This window comes from Papilio xuthus, unplaced genomic scaffold (genome assembly GCF_000836235.2).
Source record: "Papilio xuthus unplaced genomic scaffold, Pxut_1.1 DF827461.1, whole genome shotgun sequence".
In the NCBI taxonomy this organism is placed as follows: Eukaryota; Metazoa; Arthropoda; class Insecta; order Lepidoptera; family Papilionidae; genus Papilio; species Papilio xuthus.
This window is the reverse complement of record NW_013531188.1, coordinates 472289-492767: the sequence shown is the minus strand read 5'-3', so window position 1 is coordinate 492767 and position 20479 is coordinate 472289. Positions and strand designations below refer to the sequence as shown.

Sequence of the window (20479 nt, the reverse complement as noted above, 5' to 3'; positions counted from 1 at the left end):
ATTACTTCGAGTTGAAACTTTTACGACGGGTCTCTTTGAGGTATCTCGCCTAATACAAAGTAATAAAGACAATTTGTGAACCTTTTTTTAAAAAGTAACATTTCCGTATTGTTTCCATCGAAATCTCTAAGAAATCAAATACACAGGCAGTAGATTTTCATACAAACATATTGAAAAAAAAAATACAATGCGTTTTTAATTTATCTTCCGGTTGTTCAATTCAAGGTAACTGTGGCTAGTTCCGCAAAGGCGATTATATTTCCGCCTATTACACGATACGACATTCGACACTAATTTATAGTTGTTCTACTGGACAAAAGGTGGCGCTGATCGAAACGTCTAATTTTGATATTATTTTTTTTTCTTTTGAGCTTTAACAATAAATAGTGAGACATTATTGGACTAACCGTGAGCTTCTGAGTCTAATATCTCCGTTTAAAAAATATTATTATCTCTGTTTTATCAAAGATGAAAGACAGAGACGGCGATACATTTTATACAAAGGTTTTTATGACAGAAAAGCGCACGGTAGATAATTTATGTAAACATATATACAGTAGAAGGAATTTGCAAAAAAATTGATTAGATGAGAAAAAGTTGCTAATAACAAGTCGCCTACGTTTGTTTTTAAATTCCTATAAGTATTTTTTTCTGTATACAAATAGAAACTTGATCGTTATGATGCAAGTTATTTTTAATTGGTCACAAACTGTTGCAGAACTGAGTTTCTCTCGAAAGCTAAGCATTGCCTGAATGAGGGTCACGTGGTTTAGAAAAAACATTGTGCAAATAACTCGTACTTAACATTCTTGTAACACAACAAACTTAATATTGTTCCAAGCAAGTTGTAAATCAAACCGCCGAATGCTTCAGTACATTTAAGCGAATTCGGCAGAATCTTTGCTAAGTGGTAAATTATAGAGCCTAAATAAAATCAATACTAATTTACACCGAGCGCCTTAATTCAATTGAAATAAGTTTCTATATTGCCAATATTTATTCGGATTGCTTATAAGCAAGAATTACAATTCTTAATGAAGCATAAACTATGTTGTAACGATCGGAAGTAACATAACATTTCGCGCAGTGCTCGGATGATAGTCATGTCATTATGAACATAATATAGATATATATCATATTATTATAGTTATCAGGGAACTGTAATAAGGAAGAGTGAAAAAAGAGAAAGCATGATAAATTAAACTGTTAATTTGTTGAAGAAAGCAATGATTAAATATTTACATCATTACATCTAGTTTATTTTATAATCACGCGTCTTTTAATTTTGATTTTTTTTTAAATAGACTACAAGTTACAAGGAACGGTTAATGTTGTTTTATTACAGATTTTAGAAATATGAATCTTAGTTACCTATTCAGAAATGAACGTTGCTATTTAGAAGACGCGTGACTCAAATGTTGGTCCGTCGATCAGAGTCGTGCGGTGACCCGCGCGACGGACAAATCCTTTGTCCTAACGTAACAATATTTATATTCCAGAATTAATTAGAAAGCTTACTTTAAGTCCAAATAAATAATTATTGCATTCGCCTATTGGTAAATCGAATAAAGCGTGTCCTATTCGATTATTCGTTTTCTAAACGATCTAATGCAATTATATCTCTTCTCAAGATATCAGCGGGACGGCCGGCGTCAGTTGGCGCGCGATCGCTGTTGTATACGGTCGTGTATTTCGTTTTGACGTTATAAAACTTGTTCCGCGTAAATCACGCCCTATTTTCGAAAAAGTAGTGTTACAACTTTTTAGTGTCGTTCATAACTGTGTTATATCCAGTGTACGTGATAATTTGACGATTATAATTCACCAGCCGGGTCTAGGAAGCCGGATTTAAAGGACAAAAGGTAAACATGTCATTCGGTTTTAAACACGTCCACTTCGAGATGATTATTTTTTTCTCTCTTATTAATCAGAAAATGAATTACAACAGCATTGCTGTCGAATAACTACTTTGTTTGCATTTTCAAGGTTGCATTTGATGTTCGTATTGACATTTTTGTCAATTTTGTTTATGTTAACTAAAAGTTTACGATAAATAATTATCAATTTATTTGTTGAAATGTACATGTTTTATTGCTCCTGCTTTTTACTAATATTATTAAAAATAATTTTAGATAACAGTTTTGTTTTGGAATAAGGTAACTTAAATATATTATTCTTAAGTGCAAAGTTTTTGATAACAAAAAAAGAGTAATATCGTAAATAGTAAGATCGCTATTTTTATATGTAAATGTTTTCTTATATAATTATGTACATAAAATTTTATCAGATTATTTGACATTTACTAATATTTATTATAGATATTACAAGTAAGCATTGGCAATAATCAAATGTAGGGATTGGAACCCTCGACCATGCGATTGTAAGTCCGTACCCTCAACTACTGGGTTATCGGTGCTTTTATTTAAAATCTATTTAGATATAAGTTTTATTTCCAAAATTAAACATAAATAAATGTTTAATGCACTGATATAAATACTTAATCAGAGTATCAAATGAACAGCAAATATAAAATAGAAAAAATATATACCTAATTATTATTTTATTATATATTTTAAAGCTTGTTTGAAAACATTAGTTGTACAACTGGTTTTTGATTCTGTTTTAGATTGAACTTGAATTTATGACTTTGATAATATTTATAACCTTTTTAGGGTTCCGTACCTCATAGGAAAAAAACGGAAACCTTATAGGATCCCTTTGTTGTCCGTCCGTCTGTCTGTCAAGATCCTTTTTTTAATTTAATGGGTGATTCTATTCTGTAGTATTGAAAGTTATGTTAAAAATTTCGATAAACTTATAAATATCTTATTTATATTGTGAAAGCATTATATTAACTTTGATGTGGTTGTTGGTACGATGTATGTACACTTTCCTCCATTCTGATATTTAGGATTTTACCCGGGAATATATTACAATCTTACTTAATACTAGCGGACCCGACAGACGTTGTCCTGTCTGCACGTCTTTAATTTGAAACTGACTGAAAAAAATTTGACACTGCGATGGTAGCGCCGTCTGTCGGATCCAATGTAAAACATTCCAAAATCAACAACTACTAATAAATTAAAAATTAATTAAAAAAACATTGTCCAGCGGATAAAATTGTGAATCTAAACCATTCCTAGATCCCCTTGAACACACACAAAAAATTTCATCAAAATCGGTCCAGTCGTTTGAGAGAAGTTCAGTGACATACACACTCACAGAAGAATTATATATATAAAGATTACAAATGCGAATGTATGGATGGATGGATGTTTATGAAGGTATTTCGAACGTCTGTATGAATCTCGCTGAAATTTGACATAGATTTAGAACATAGTCTGGATGAACATAAGTCATAGGCTACTTATTAAGTTTTTTATTTAATACCGCACAGACGGAATCGCAGACGACAGTATTTAATAATTGACGTTTACCTTTTATTGTTTTTTTTGTCAGAATTCAACGGAATTAACGCACGCAGTTTTTTCCTTCGAGTTACGGTTTTGATGAAACAAAGATTCTTTCACTCGCAATGTAAGTTATGGAAAATATATTTATCTGTTACGTTACAATGTTTCAATTGTTAAAAGATATTCAACAAAGCAATTGTATAAATAATTAAAATTCTTATACAGATAAGTAAAACAGGTGTTCTATGCAATTGTTTTATGCAGATAACATACAGTTGGAGTCCTTTTGTCACGTTTACTTTGGATTCTCACTGATGGAACACTCGAAAATATTTTTGTCTCTGTCGCTCTCTTTGATAAGACTGAGTTAGTATGATTTTGTATGAAAGTAAAGCAAAGGAAATCTATGGTCAGACACAAAGCAAATATTTATGTTCTAATTTTATATTCGTAGTAATGGATATAGAGCGTCGGTGGCTCAGGGGTCAAGCACTTGACTTGCAATCTGCAGGTCCTGGGTTCGAATCCCGCCATGTACCAATGTGTTTTTCGATTTCCGATTTACATATGTACATTTATCCGACGTTCTTACGGTGAAGGAAAACATCGTGATGCAACCTCTACATATCTGAGAAGAAATTCAAAGATATGTGTGAAGTCAACCCGCACTTGGCCAGCGTGGTTGACTATGGCCTAATCACCCTTAACTTAGGGTAGGCTCTGAGCCCCTCGGTGGGGACGTATAGTGAGCTGATGATGATGAATTTTATATGTTTGATATTTTTGTAGCATGAAAATTTCTTACGAGTTCCATACAATAAATTCAATCTAAAGATACTATTTTTTATTTTATTTTGATATCTATTTTTAGTCTGTGCTCCTGTTGACCTTGATTAATAGACCACTTTCAAGCAATGAATCTTATTGAAACTTAATCTGTGACTCATGTTGCTTTAATACGGTTTGTTGCGATCTTTACTTAGGGACAATTTTAATAAAATGGATTATAACTTTATTTTAGCAGCGGATAAGCATGCGTGGTTCAAAATCGTATTCCTTATTTCGATCGTCATGGAAGCCGATATTGGATTTTACGTAAAGGTAATGTAGACCATACGTCCTCTCTCTCGCCAAATTCAATTCCTCTACCCATACTTTTATTGCATATTCAACATTTTCTATACATTATAGCGATGTATTAAAAATATATTAAAGTAAAAGAACATATAAATATATGTAAATGTAAAAACTATATATATAAATGTATGTCTCATTGTTAGTGACCTTAATCTTAGAAGCATGACTTGAAAGTGAAACGCACTATGTGTGCCGCCGGCTTTGTCTGCTTTTATGACTACGTTGTGCTGTAAAGTTTTAGAGGGCCTAGCACGAATATTCATGAAAACGTTTGAGTATCGTATCGACAAAATTGGTATTAAAATTTGTGCAGCGCCTCTACCGGGATTAAAGTACACTAATAAATCTTATATTAATTTTGACGTATTTTTTTGATGACGTTAAGAAACCTCGTGTTGCAATTATTCGTGTTGGGCCCTTAGTAGTAAAGATTAGTGACAAAGAGGCGGGCTTAAAAGAGGTTAGAAGTCATATTCTGATTTCGAATATGGTGATAACATCACCGTTGTATCTTTCTTCTGTCTTTGTTTTTTTCCAAAATAATGAAAGGGATAACAATATTGTTTTAATACACACACAGTGTAGACTCACTATTAAGACATTATCTCTTGTTTTATTAATATCTTGTAGTTATGCTTTAAGATCTGAAAGTGCGGCGCGCTAAGGCTCTAAAGGTGAAGGCTTAAGGCCTCACGTTTTCGAGTCTTGTTTGTTCGCAAAATCAATCGTTCCTGTGCCTGTTGTATTTTATATACCTTGGTTTTGAATAACGTAATAATAAGCTATCTTTGTCCTAATAATCAAATGAACACGTCTCTATTTTTTGTATGTATCCTTCAACAGTGGAAACTCACAGTTAATGCAACTTAAATTAACGTCAGTTCAGTGACGTCTTTGTTTTTCCAAGGCGTTGATGCATACCCAGTGGCATGTAACTCGACTCTAAACGTTCTCGGAGCGCGTTCCGCGGTTCGATTCCCGCACCGTTACGTGCAATTAGCGACACGCGTCGCCCGCTTTGAGCGTGCGCATGCGCGTGCCCCACATACAATGCCATACAAACTTTACAGCGGCTCGCAACTTTGCAGAAACCACAAGTTTATCCTTTGTTAACGCCAAAATTAAGTTAACAGGACGTCAAATTAAACATTAAACATACATAGCGGACATTACTCTATTTTTTAGTTATTTTGTTAAAATTGTGAGATAAAATAATGTGTAATGTATAATTAGCTAATGTTAAAAAACATATGTATTAGAAAGTGTTGTTTTATGAGAAATACTTAGGAATTTACGAGTTTTAGCGTATGTTATTTGTCTATGATTATGAGTATGGATTGGAACAATATTGCCTATAGTTGTATGCGTGACGAAATGGAATGCGCGGAGTTGTTACTATCGAGCGTTTGTGACGGCTTCGAAGCTCGAGCCGACATTACGTTTGAATAGTTTAATACCTGTATGTACATTCAATCTGTTGTTGAAGAAATTTTTTTACTTATTAATAGAAGAAGACTTCATAATTTATGGTATACGATGAAGATAACAAAAGTAACTGAGGATAGAAGACATAAGCAAAATCGTTGGTCCCTTACGGATACGTTACTGTTAAGTATAAAAATCTACTCAAAGAGTAGATACAGTATTTAATAATAACTTATATGGCATAGATTAAAAAATCTCTACAATTTTTTTTTAAATATTTTAAATTATGTTTTTAAGGTTATGAAGCAAAAACTTGTACTCGTATTCTACAAATGTTTAATTGTAATATAAGTTACATAGATGTCATTATAACTGGAAATAATAACAGAATTATCATTTGTAGGCATCTAACATTTAGCGCCACGCTGCATCTAGGTATACTGGAATAAATCTAGGCTATACCGTAACACCTTGATGACTTACTTGATGGGGATAACTACAACCTATCTTATATCTAGATATGTTTATAAATCTTTTTGTATAACAATTATCTATATATTTAGACAATATTAGTTAGAATGAGTTGAAGCGAATGGCGCGCTTTTACTAAGTGTCAGAATGATTAGTGAGGGGACGTAAGCGTTAATATTTTAATAAGGCTAGTGTTGCGCCAGTACCGGCACAGTGTCGGTTTATCTTCCTAGCAATATGAACACCATATAAATAAAATTATTTAACTTAACGCCAACGCATACTACATTGAATAAGATGTGTGAATATTGATTTTTTTTGAAATTTGTTACCGCGTAATTATTAACACAGTGTTAAATGTTAATATATCTACGACATTTGATGTTGCAATATTTAAAAAATAAAATTTACACTTGTATGCAAATCAATTGGATCAATAAATTCAAGTTTAATGTAATATTTTGACGCAAACTATAAATAATGTACACCATTATAGAAAACACTGTTATAATATAATACTAATTTGCAAAAAAAAAATTAATGTTAGGCATTAACTCGTTAATCGGTTATTTAACGAAATTAATATTTTGGTTAACCTATTTAATTTAGTTAAAAGCAGTATCAATTTTATATGGTTAAGTTTAAATAGCGTTAAATTTTCGAGAATTAACCGATTTTAACTTTAACCAAAGTTAAAATATTTAACAAATTAACCCTTAACGAAGCTAACTTTATGAATTACTTCCCACCTGTGAAATTAACCCATCTAATTCTTTTACTATGTTGTTCGTTATAATATACCAACTAAACAGGTACGACAAGTCGAACTGGCCAGTTTGAATTCCAATAAACGTCAAACTTGATTTAAAAAAAAAAACTGGCTGTTATTTCACCGCTATAGAAAAAAACATGTCGGATTATTTTCAAATTCATTCGGCACGGACAATTTGATTTGTTACACGTTACAGTACGAGTTTATATTTCGTGTAACGTGGACGTGTTATGTTACAATACTGGTTAAAGATGTAATACAATGTAGTTAATCAACCGTGTATAAACCTCTCCCTCAATATACATATAATCTTGTAACTCTAGTTTTTCAATGGTTGGAAATTTTAGAACATTTTTTTTTATGTCATAAAGTGGTAATCGTGCAAGCGGTCACCTGTAATCGCTGAAATAGCGAAGTGACCGTTGCCCATTAACATACGCAATTGCATATGCGTTACCTACCTTTAATCGACGGAGGAGAGGATGCAAGGAAAGTAAACATTTTCCCTTTCTATGCATCCTCTCATCCGGAAAGTCCACTTCTACTTCCCATCCTTTCCTTATAAAAAAAAGGGTGGGAAGGGAAAGAGGACTAAATTAATCCTCCGGGACGCACACTCATCAGACGGACGCGGAATTGCTTCCACTTGACGCCTGTCTTCTGTGTGGTCGTGGTATTTCACCGGACGAGCCGGGCCAATTCGTGCGAAGAGGTTAAAGCGGGCTCTACCACATTTTAATTAATAATTTTAGTGTTGTCTTTTGCATCAATAACCATACTGTTCTTGTATTCAACTAACACCTTATATGGTAACAGGAAAAAAATATCTTAAAAACTGTGTTTTTCCTTCAAATAGAGAAAGGATTGATTTTGAAGAAACTGATAAGTATGCTAGGATTGAGTCCAATTTTACTATCGTACTAATATTATAAATGCGAATGTTTGGATGGATGGTTGTTTGTTCGGCTTAAGGGATCTTAATTAAATTTGGCATGAATGTAGATCATAGTCTAGAAGAAGATATAGGTAATTAATTATGTTTTTTAATACCTCACGATCGGAGTTACGGGAGACAACTAGTATATATTTGTCTTTGAGTTATGACTTGCTTATTTTTTAATTTATAACACGATCACTGATTAATTGCATCACGTGTTTATATCATTGACTTATAAGGCATATGAATATATCAAACTGACAATTGCAATTCTGTTTTGTATCTGTTGTGTAACTTTACGCGGGAAAACCATAATGTATTGCGACGTGGCTCGCACCATAATGTTCTTGTTTTTATTTTTATTATAAATACTGGCGTTTTTGTGGCCAGTAATACGAATGAACGAGATTAACATATAAACATAAATTATTTACATAATTATTTCTTTGTCGCATTGAAGTAGTACTAATAATGTTTGGGATTAGGGATGTTAGTTTTGTACGTGACGATTGTCAGTTTATAAACTGACGTTTAAAATTATAAGTTAACCTATATTATAAATTATATACATCATGATAGGAAAACACAAAAATGTTGTTAATTACTTATTATTACTTAATTGTTGTTATTTAATTACTTGTAAAAGTACAGTCGCGTGGAAAAACACTAGCGATTGTTTTAACTCTAACAAAAAAGCGAACTATTAAAGAACAATGACAGACATATGAATGAGTTAATTGCAGTAAGTACGACTTATTATAATCTACGTATAAGCTACTATCAAGAGTAACGTAATTTTACATTTTTAGCACACTTAAATAGTTCGAATTAGTTTAAAATAAGAATACGTGAGTCAATGACCTCAATCTCTCGATAAAAAATCTACAATAAGATTCGGGATTAAAAATATCATTTCGTTTATTTCTTTTTCGATTTAAAAGCTATGACGTCACAATATGGCGCGGGTTTTAGGGCAGAAATTTGGCTTTGTATACACATTTTCTTATGTGACGGCAGCCTTCAAAAGACTAGAAACTAGTAAGGAAATGAAAATTCTTATTAATAAATGAATATTAATTTCGACTATTCGTCTATTATTGAATAATCGATTGCGCAATCGATTATCTGTGTCAATTTCAATCGGAATCGTAACTGGGTATCGAGATCTATCGATCTTTCGTGTGTGTCTATTAGTTCGCGGTCTTTTATAGAAATACTGCATGACAGCAGTGCTTAAAAAATATAATTCCTTCCGCGAAAATGGAGCGTGATATTTATAAAAAAAAAATGCGTCAAAATAATTTTATATTATTTGTCATCTAAGTTGGTTGTTGCTGCTCTCTTTTACTCCATATTCTTCCCTCTCTCTCTCTCTCTTGTAACGAAAATTGTGAACGTGACTTGTCCTTGAAATTTTTCTTTAGATTCTGATCCAAGAAAGAAAAGAAGTTTATATTATATTTAAATGCTTCTAAAATTGTTATTGTTCATATTGAGTTTTATTCGGTAAATCACATTGTCTATTACTGCAAAATAACCTTGAAATTTAGTGTCTAGCAAACAAAAAACTTAAGCAATAGAGGTTAGAGTAATAAAACAGTTTTATAATACAAAAGCTTATAATGAAAAACAATCAAAAGAAACGCCACTGACAGCCACGGACTAAAATCACAATTTTAAACTCGATATTATTGAATACCTAAAATTACAACTAACAATTTTGTTACTTTACTAGCGGTCGCTCGCGACTTCGTCGGCGCGTAATTAAAAAAAAAACTTAATTAGTAGCCTATGTGCTCATCCAGACTATGTTCTGTATGTATGCAATATTTGATCGAGATCTGTTCAACCGTTCTGGAGATACCTTTAAACAAACATCCATCTAAACATTCACATTTATAATATTAGTAAGATTAGTAAGAAGTAAGATGTTATTAACCGGTTATTACTTTTGACATTGCATTTGCTAAAGTTAGAATTTTGAAAAAATCGATATTTCATTATTAAAATCGAATATAAACATCGATTATTGCTATCACACAATGTTGTTTACTTCTCGTTCTAGAAGTTTCGTTATGAGCTGCGATCCTGGTACTAAAATAGATTGGTGCCATCTCGGACGGTACGGCAATTGTCCATTGTGCCAGATTGACCTCAAGCATTGTACTTCTGATAGTGAATCGTTATACAATCATGTCCCACTATCACGTACGTGACTGTTAATAGAGTGAACAGAGACAAAGAAAAAATGGTTGACACATGTCACATTTTTAGGTTATTTATCAGTATCGGGTGAGAAATAAATGCACAAAAACTTTATTAACATCGATAGTCGGGTCTAAAAAAACTAACCGACATAGATTTTAGCGTAGTTAAGAAAATTAGTATTATAATTTATTCCTGCATTAAAAAAGCGTATAAATAAAATTCTTCAAACTTATCAATATAATTAATTTTGGAAAAATGAAAAGAAGTCTTGACAGACAGACAGACGGACTGACAACAGAGTGATCCTATAAGGGTTCCGTTTTTTCTTATCGAGGTACGGAACCTTAAAAATCAATAAAAAATAGAGATAGCGAAGTCTGTTGATGTTTAATTTTTTTATTACTACGAGCGTTTAACTTTAATTATGTGTCTGATGGTGTGGCCAGTTTGTCGCATTACGTAATGTCTTATTCTGGACCTCGGTCGAGTAGACAATGTAAATGAAAGTCAGGGCCGACGTGCCTCGCCATCTCGTTTATGATGAAGGGCAAACAGGGAACGGTAAAGTAATTGATAAACGAATGATTTACTTATATTGGGATTTTTTAAAACCTTTTATATGTAATATTGCAAGAATACTAGAGAAGAGCTAGCAATAAAATATACGTCTTGTAGAAGTAGGGAAGTGAATGTGTGAATTGTCGATATTTATCGAATTGAATAAAAAACAAATTAAAATTCATTATAAAAATCTTTAAGGGGATGAATAAAGAGATACATTTCATAAAAAAATTAGAAACAAATATAAAAAAGTATGAATCGTTTTTAAGTATTACCGTTGCCTTCACGGCGAACGAACTTTGTTTATAAATAAAGTGTTGTGCAATTTATTTATGTTAGTCTGTCATAATTAAAGGCCGAAATGTGATAGCTTAGCTGTTTCTAGTAATGTAGGTTTTTTCTGGTAGAAGCCTGAATAATCCCAGGAATACCCAAGACTAAACTTTGAATTTAAAAGTCGAGAAAGAGTATTGAATACTGATCATGGTTCGTAAATTTAAATGCGCATTCAACCACTGTCCTGATCTTTGCTGGAATAGTTACATGAAATAATACGAATTTGTTTTGTTGCATTTAACTATCCCATCACTAGGTCCAGTTGTAGTATATCTGTGAATTCTAAACGCTCGGATGATCATCTTCGACAAAACATCGATAGTTATCGCTAGTGACCCGATTTGATACACAACACTAACTTTATAGACTTATGCAATGCATTTGTCATTGATTTTTTGCATGTTCTTTGACGCTTGTGTTACACTTAATGGACCTTACTAGTCGGTTACACAATAAACTAGTAGGTTTAAACGATTATCCGTATTTATAACGTAAGTGTTATACAGTTATTTAAGGTGTTTTCATTTACACTTCGTCAGTCAAATTACAATAATGATTTTTTAATCGTTCAATTTTACAAAACAACAATCTTATGGTGAAGTAAGACATCGTGATGAAACATGTACTTATCTTAGAAGATATTTATATGTAAGTCAATCCACGCTCCAGCGTGTTCTAATTTAGGATAGGCTTATAGCAGTTTATCGTTTATATGCCGTTTCCCTTAGGCTATTAAATTGGAGAGAATTTTCCGCACTCAGAAAGAGTAAAGGCGTAATCATGAAACATGTTATCAAAGCAAATGCCGTGATAACGTTTGATTATTGCAACTCGGTAGTATCTTATTATCTTAACAGCACTATTTCTTTGAGCAGATTAAACAGGCTGCAAGTTTATCTCACTTTATAGAATTCTTGCTTGAATACTTCTTAGGAAGTCTTAACTTGATTATTGTAAGTTAAATCAAAGTTTTGTATTTATAACGCTTTGATTTTACTACTAGCTATCGTCCGCAACTATGCCCAGACTGATTAAAAAAAACTTAATAAGTAGCCTACGTGTTCTTTCAGATTATATCCTACATGTGTGTCAAATTTCATCGCGATCCATGCAGAGATTACGGAGAAATCTTCAAACAAACATCCATCCATCCATCTAAACATTCGCATTTATAATATATTATTAGTAAGAAGTAAGATGTGTGAACATTTTGTGATAATATTTCTCCAGATTATGAACGTCATCATCATCAGCCTATACTAGTCCACTAATGGACATAGGCCTATACTATGGCACGCCACTGAGCACGATCATAGGCCACTCTCATCCAGCTCTTGCCAGCTGCCCTGCGAAGATCATCGCTCCACCGAGTCTTAGGTGTTATGAACGTAAATGCGGAATATTTAAAAATAAAAAAAGTTTACTTTACAATCTCTTAGTTATTTTTCGTTAAAATGTTGCTAAATTTTAGGTAACGTGTACTGTAACTTATTACTTGTATTATTTATTATTTGATGTTACAAATGATCATGATAAATGATAGATGTCTTAAGCAAGAGCTTGTTACATTTTGTCAGACGGAAATTGCATTTTGATGTTACATCGTAATATTTCGTACAAAACTTGTAATCTGAGTTTTCAAAGATATTGTAATAATCAAGTGTTGAAAGTTTTTGGTATATTTGAACAAGTTATTTCGTGTCATCGGAATCAATACAAAAATGTATTACAATTTTTTGTTAAAGTTTGATATAAATTTTCATCAAACATTTGAAATATGGACAAGTGGAAACAAATCCGTGAGTACGTTGTCAAAGATGTAAAAAAGTTTTTTTTTTAAGAAAATTTTGTTGATTTCGTCCCAGCTGTATTAAAAAAATAATCTGAGTAAGTAGTTTACGATTATTCCGGTTTACTACGTGTGTGCCAAATTTATTTGTGATATGTTTCCATCATCCATCTATTCAACCATCCATCCATCCATATACCTTTTTGTTGTAATATTTATAAGATGGGTTATCAAATGTTTAAATAATATTTAAGTTAAGCATTTCAATTGGAGTGTAAGGTAAAAATAATCTGGTTATGTTGCCGGTCATGTTATTTATATTTGAAGCACGTGGGCGTCGACCGGTTCGACTCCCCGGCGACACTCGCTGACCTAATGAACCAGAAAGAGAGCTTGATTCATCTCGTTTACTTTGTTTAATATTAACCGTTACTATTGATTTTAACTATGTATACTCATTATTTACAGTTCTATGAACTGTTTAGGATATGAATTCAGCTAATTGTAAACAGCGAGGTAGGTTTTTTGATCGTTATAAAAGTACTAGTTGTCGCCCGCGACTCAGTCCTCGCTGGATTAAAAAATAATAATTAGAAGCCTGTGTGTTCTTCCAGGCTATGTTCTACTTCTATGCTAAATTTCAGCGAGATCCGTTGAGCCGTTCGGGAGATACTTTCAAACAAACATCTATCCATCTAAACATTCGCATTTATAATATTAGTAAGATGTAGGAAGTAGGATATAGATTGTTTTTAGAATAGTAATTCCCAAAGAGCTTCATGTAGATCCACTGCGGATTACGGAAGACCATCATCATTAGCCTGTCATTGTCCTACGGAAAATTGGATGGGGAAAAAGTTAAGGGTTCTTAATTAATCGTAGGTGGGGCGGGCTGTCATCGGTACTGTGATAAACAAAGTTTTGAAATAGTTATTTCACATTAATATGCATAAACACGTTCATGTAATTTCAGCTGCCGCTTATGTTATATCTAGGTTATGTATTGTAAAATATGTCTATGACATTGCAAATATGTTACTTTTGTTTTCACATTTATGTCACCTATCACATTTATGTCAGTTACATTAAACGAATGTTATTTTATGTCAGTTATATGAAATGTTTGTCATTATATAATTGATATCAGTAACATGTTTTTGACATTTAAACATATATTTTTAAAAACAATACAGATTTATTAAATGTCCGCGATAATAACAGGGGTTAGAAACATTTTTAATGCGTGATTTTTTAACTAGCGTATTGCCTAATCGGATGTTCCAGCTACTGAAAAATTTGCGCAAAAACAAACTAAATTCTAGTAAAAAAAAACAGAGATAGTAATAGGTTTGTGTTCGTCAGTGGAAAGTGAGTATAAGTGCTCGCATATAAAGACTTTTGTTTACTTCATACTGTAATTTACAGTGAAAATATCTCGGACAATTTGCTATAAAAGTGTTTTTATAACTTTCTCGCGTGACTGACGGACAATTGTGAATGTAGACTATATACATAGGATTAGCGTACACATATCCGGGTTTTATATCTGGCCTTTTAACATGTTAGTTGTGTTCCATCTGACGAAGTTACTCTCTTTAAGAGAACCCATAAAAGAGATGTAATTCTACGGATTTGTCAAATTATAACGCTGCTGTCATATGTAAATTATTATCATATGAAATTGTAAACATCCCCTATTTTCTTTAGATCTTTGGTGTGAGATAGTGAAAGCTATCTTAATTATAAATAATTAATGTATCATTAATAAAATACGGAAACAAATTAATCGTGGGAACTAATCTATTTGATGATAACACTGTCGAATATTTTAAAATTCGAACGTTATAATTTTGTGGCGCCATTTCTGCCATTTCCGATCCGCCATCTTGAAATGGCACAGATTATTGCTGCCGGCGACCGTCCGTTGCATGGAACTAATCTGTTACAGTTCATTCACTTTTACTTTCCTTAGTTACATCGATCAGAGGGTCAACGTTCATAACTTATAGGATTAAAACGCAGATTCCGCTTGGAATTTTAAAAAAAATGATTTAAAATACTGATGAGAAGAACTGCCTATTGTCTATTGAAAACTTTATGTATCTTTGTTCCAAATTTAATCCAGATCTGACCAGTAGTTTTAATAATAGTAATAAATCTTTTTATTCAGACACATGGTCCATACAAAGCAAAAAATACAAATTTAAATTCAGACACAAAAATAAAAACACAAAATAAAACAAAACTAAAAACACAAAATAAAACAAAACTCTTCAGATCACATGCAGACGTGTCCACACGGCCAGCACTGGACAGTCCAATCCTACTCTATCAGCAATGAGTTGTAGGTAGCTGTTGGCGCTGTCCCGCACCCGCCGCATCAGGGATGCTGCTATCTTCATGATCAATGCGACAAAGCCGTCAATACCAGCATCAGCAAGCAATCAGTTTTAGAGTCACGTGGTAATTCATATATTAAAAAGATCAGATAAGTATAAAATAAGTTAAGGCGTGGGATTTAGGGGCCTTATTTTGTAAATAAAAAAAAAGGTTCGAATATCAATAAATGTAGGTCAAAATAAGCGAGACGCCTAACTTGGCGCGACGAGATACGGTAACACTCTACTTGTCAATGCCCTTGTACGCTGACTACAGATCACAGATGTTGGTTACACCTGACCATGCGTCCAAAGTCTTAATAAATTGCGTATTTGAAATTAGACTTTAGTGTTAAGGAAATAAGGACAAAAATTGCAACCATTTTTATGGAAAGAGATCTCAAGCCAGAGGTCATCAACGTTTACTGAAATCTTGCCTTTTAGGCAGTTTCCTGCACTACGGTAAAATTGATTTATCATACCAAACACAAAATAAGACGTATTTAAAGAAAATATAAAAAAAATGTATTTCTTAAGATGTATCTGAAAGTGCAGTTGTTATATTGGATCGCGGGCCGTGATTTGAGCACCTCTGGCCACAACTGACCTCAATAAAATCTCAAAACAAAATGCTATTGTTGTTTTTATGCTACGTATTGTTGCAATAATAACCGTGAAATGTTTTTCAGTTATTTCTTATAAGTTTGGTTCATCTTTTTTCTACCTTAGGCTAGGCTAAAGTTAGATTAAGTAGAGGCTAGACTAAGGACTAAGACTTATTTCGACATCAAATAAGTCTAGTCTAGCGCTATCTTCTTCTTCTTCTTCTAATGCCTCTCCATTACTGGAGGTGGAGGTGACGGCCAGTCAGCTCAGCGAACCCTTTCCTGTCCTGTGCCAAGCGAATCGAGTGCTATCAGAGTATCCAATTTAATATCTCTATGATTACTCTATGTTTGAAATGTGAAAGTTTAGAGGGATGGATGGTTGGATAGATGTTTGTTAGATGGTATCTCCAGAACGGCTCAACGGATCTTGTTGAAATTTGTCACAGATGTATATTATAGCCTGGAAAACGCATAGGCTACTTACTTAGTTTAAGAGTTTTAGAGTTGCGGGCGACAAATCTTATATTATATACCTTGTATGTATGTAATAAAACATGTTATTTCATGTATATAACTGACAGGACACGCCTGCATCGCGTGCAGCTTAAATGTAAGTATTTATCTATGTTATGTTAGATTATATAACATAAGTTACGATTACAGCTCCTGTTGTATAGCGCCAATAGCCTAAAAGTTAATGGTACGAATAACGCGCTGACGGCCGTGGATACAAATCCCGTTATTCAACTTTTGTCTTTAAAGCGAGAAAATTTGGAATTTTAAGATAAATATTAGTAACTATTTTATCTATTAGAATTGTAATAATTAAATTTTGTTACTTTGTATAGTTCCACACCGTACAAACATGCTGTTCCTGTTTATAAAATCTATATGATGAGTCTATGATACTGGCAGTGGAAAACTATGGTAACCGAAAAATGTTGATGGAAATCGATTAAAGGATAAATCGATTTTCATCGATATATCGTCGCATCGAGAGCTGGAAAGCGATAACATAAATATGCATCGGATTTCTCCGGCTGCACGCTACTACGCCGTCGCCCCACGCCGGCCGTGGCAACTCTTCTGTCAACTATTTTGCAGGTATTCAGTTATGGATGTGCTGAGAAAACGCGTTACTGTCACACTATTGGCATACCAACGGTATACGTTTGAAGCAGAATTTGCAAGCCTCTTTTTGGGTTAATCAAAATGTAATACGAAATACCAACTGACCTAAGTCGTGCCTTCTCATTGAAGAATTCTTTAATACGACTAATCATGGGTTTCCGAGACTAAAATCTCTGTATAAAATATATCGTCATCTCTATCATTATCTTTGACAAAAAATAGATAGCAACATGTTTAAAACGTGGATTTGGTCTTAGAAACTCATCGTAAAGCGATTAACCAATACGTTTTCCGCAGTAGTTTTGGCAGTGGAAATGAAATTTGATGGAGTTTTTTGCTCAAATCGTTCGTTTTATAAACCAATAGACAATTTGTTATCATTTACCTCGTACAAAAACTTTAAGAATGTGTAAAAATCGTAAAAACTTCAAAACATTCATTAAATTATTCCGATGATGTTAGGACTGTATATTATCATAGAGAACAATAAACCCGCGCAAAACCATTCAAAAATATCTCTTTTGTTTTTGGTTTTATTGAAATAATCGATATTTACTAAATATTTGAAAAGAGTCGTCAACAATCGATGTCAAAATAAGTACGATTTGCGTTATGAATATCAAATGAATTTCAATCTTAATTCCATAGTGATAAAGTTCAAAATGTTTATGTGATAGTCTATTGTGTTGTGCTATGTGGAATAGTGTAAATTCGGATTCGACATCAGTGGAGCGTGTATTGGTCACAGTATACTGAAGCCCACTAATTTCGTTACAGCCACTGAGAAAACATAAGTATTATTGTTTTTAAATGTTTATGAATAATTTTCTTTATCAGTACAAGGTTTTGGTGTAATCGGGGAACAATGAACATGATATGTACTGTTTATACGTCTTACTAGCTGTCGCCCGCGACTCCGCGCGATGTTAAAAACTTAGATTCTCAGAATATGAATATAAAATTTTATAAAAATAGGTCTAGTCGTTTCGGAATAATGGTAACTAACATTATGACGAGAATTTTATATATATGATGAAATTGTCACACTTAACTGCCACACTTAGCGTTGGTTTCTGAGACCAATATCTCTGTATAAAACATATCGTTATCCCTGTCAACCTTTAACAAAACAGAGATATCAATATGTTTTAAACGAGGTTTTAGGTATCAGAAACCAATACTCAGTTGTTAAGTGGTTACTAAGTGCGCCCCTTAATGTGATTTACTACAATTAGAAACTGCTTAAGTATAGCATGACAGTTACTAGTCGTTTTATAATTAAACAGCAGCTTAGTGAAGATTTCTTATCGTCAATATTAATCAAGCAATTTTTTGTCTCTTTAAATTAGTTTTTTTTCTATCAAATATTATAAAATAATATCAAAATCAAAACAATCGCACAGAGTAATAAAAATACTATTTAATAGATAGAAATCCAGGTAATAATTTTATTAATCTACGCTACTATTAAAAGCACGTGAAAACCAACATTTTTATGAACTGCCTCCATAGCAATTTGCTTTACACTTTTCAATAAATGTCACTCACCCCAACTGACCCAAGCGTCCATATAACCTGGTCGAAGTAGCAAAAAAGAATTCTATATCATACAAAATAGAGTTTACATTTGATTAATTAGTGTGTTGTTTGAACTACCATCGATATTAGGAAAGTATAGTAGATACATTTATTATCTTTATTCAGTTTATTGTCCTACAATTAATTGCACGCGATGTTTAAAAGATTGTTGGAATAACTTTGTTATCAATTTTTTCATATCTAAAATATGAAAATTTACTTACAAAGTTGCTTTTTTAAGTTGCAATATTGTTATCCATAGAAATAAGATCATAGCTCCGAATCTGCAACTCGCAAGCTTCTTATAAAGAAGAATTGAGAAAAGAAAAATTTGCTAAGGGACGCTTAGGAAGAAGAAATATCTACTTTCTGCCAGTCCCCTTCTCTGTCGATTAATGGAAGACAATGCAATTCCAAATGCAGATGTCTTTGAGCAACGGTCACCTCATTTTATGGCGAATTCAAATGGCCCCTTGCTAGTATGCCATATTTTACTAAAAAAATATATTGTTAATATATTTTTTTTTGTTACAGATGTTTTAAATGGATTATGCAATAATTTAGGTAAGTAACTCGATTCTATCTATCTATCTACTCAGCCATGAGACGCCCATTGCTGGGCATAGGCCTCCTCCAAAGATCGCCACGATGACCGATCTTGTGCCACCCGCATCCAGGACGCTCCCGCAACCGAAATAAATACCAAAATAGTAGTAGTAACTCGATTATTAACAAAAAATCCGGAAATGAGCCAGTGTACTCAACACTAGCCTTACTAAAATGTCGATGTTTATGTCCCCTCACTATTCATTCTGACACTGGACTTTGTAACGAAAGCACGTCATTTGCGCCAAAACAAAATATATATATATATATATTTATTGTAATATTTATACGTATTTTATCACACTTATTTATACATTTGTCTACTCTTTCATTCTCTTTGAGAGAATAGAGACGACAATATAAGTTACAATTGCAAAATGCATATTTTAAATGCAAATAATTGAATGTGTAACCAGTTCATGCGCTAAATAAAACATGTAGAACCGATTTGGTCATTCCTTTTGAGTGCATTTCGTAAGCAATACAAATGACAGAATGAGAACGTATTGTTATTCAAAATAGTACTACTTTTTTATTTCTTAACAAGTAAAAGTAGTAATTAATTTAAAACGTCCAATGCTGATAATGTCTACTTACGAAAGTGTACTCTGTGGGAGGGTGGCAAGCAACGTGTTAAAAACAATCGCATGGGCTTGGATAGTGCATGTTATTATGTCGCCGTCTACGATAAATCAAACTGTGAAAAGTCAAGTTTGAGATACACTTTTATTGATAGTTGACATCACTAAGGGCCTCTACTCACGCACCTTCAGTGGACAGCAGCAGTAGACCGATGCTTTAAGCTATCTGTCGACTTGTCTGCTTAAATCCGTGTATGCCGGTCCTAATTACATCCGAAACGTGTACATGTGTGTACCAACAATACGGTATTGTTCATCGTCTGAGTGGTCGCGGTCCAGTGCTCGTCTTTACGCTTTCTCGTGCACCATTCCTCGCTGTCACGACACACTGCCTACATCACACGATCCACCAATGGATTCTATACAAACTAAGAAGACGACATCGGCGTACTCGGAGTTGTTAATTGAACTCTAAGATAGTCTCATAGAGTAGTTTTCTTTACTAAACTACACGAAGGACTACTTTAAAAGTTGTTGAGGATGGA

The 20479-nt window shown here is 33.0% G+C and overlaps 1 protein-coding gene across 3 annotated transcripts in view; it reads left to right on the top strand.

Annotated features, from left to right (window-relative positions):
* Positions 1–1664: 1664 nt before the first annotated feature.
* LOC106119442 (mucin-5AC) overlaps positions 1665–20479 on the top strand; it is a 40997-nt gene continuing 22182 nt past the window's right edge. For 2 of the 3 annotated variants that reach the window (XM_013314432.1, XM_013314430.1), the window contains exons 1-2: positions 1665–1862; positions 19282–19311. The gene's annotated coding sequence lies outside the window, so the exon portion shown is untranslated. The remainder of the gene's footprint in view (positions 1863–19281; positions 19312–20479) is intronic. The other variant, XM_013314431.1, reaches the window with a different exon arrangement.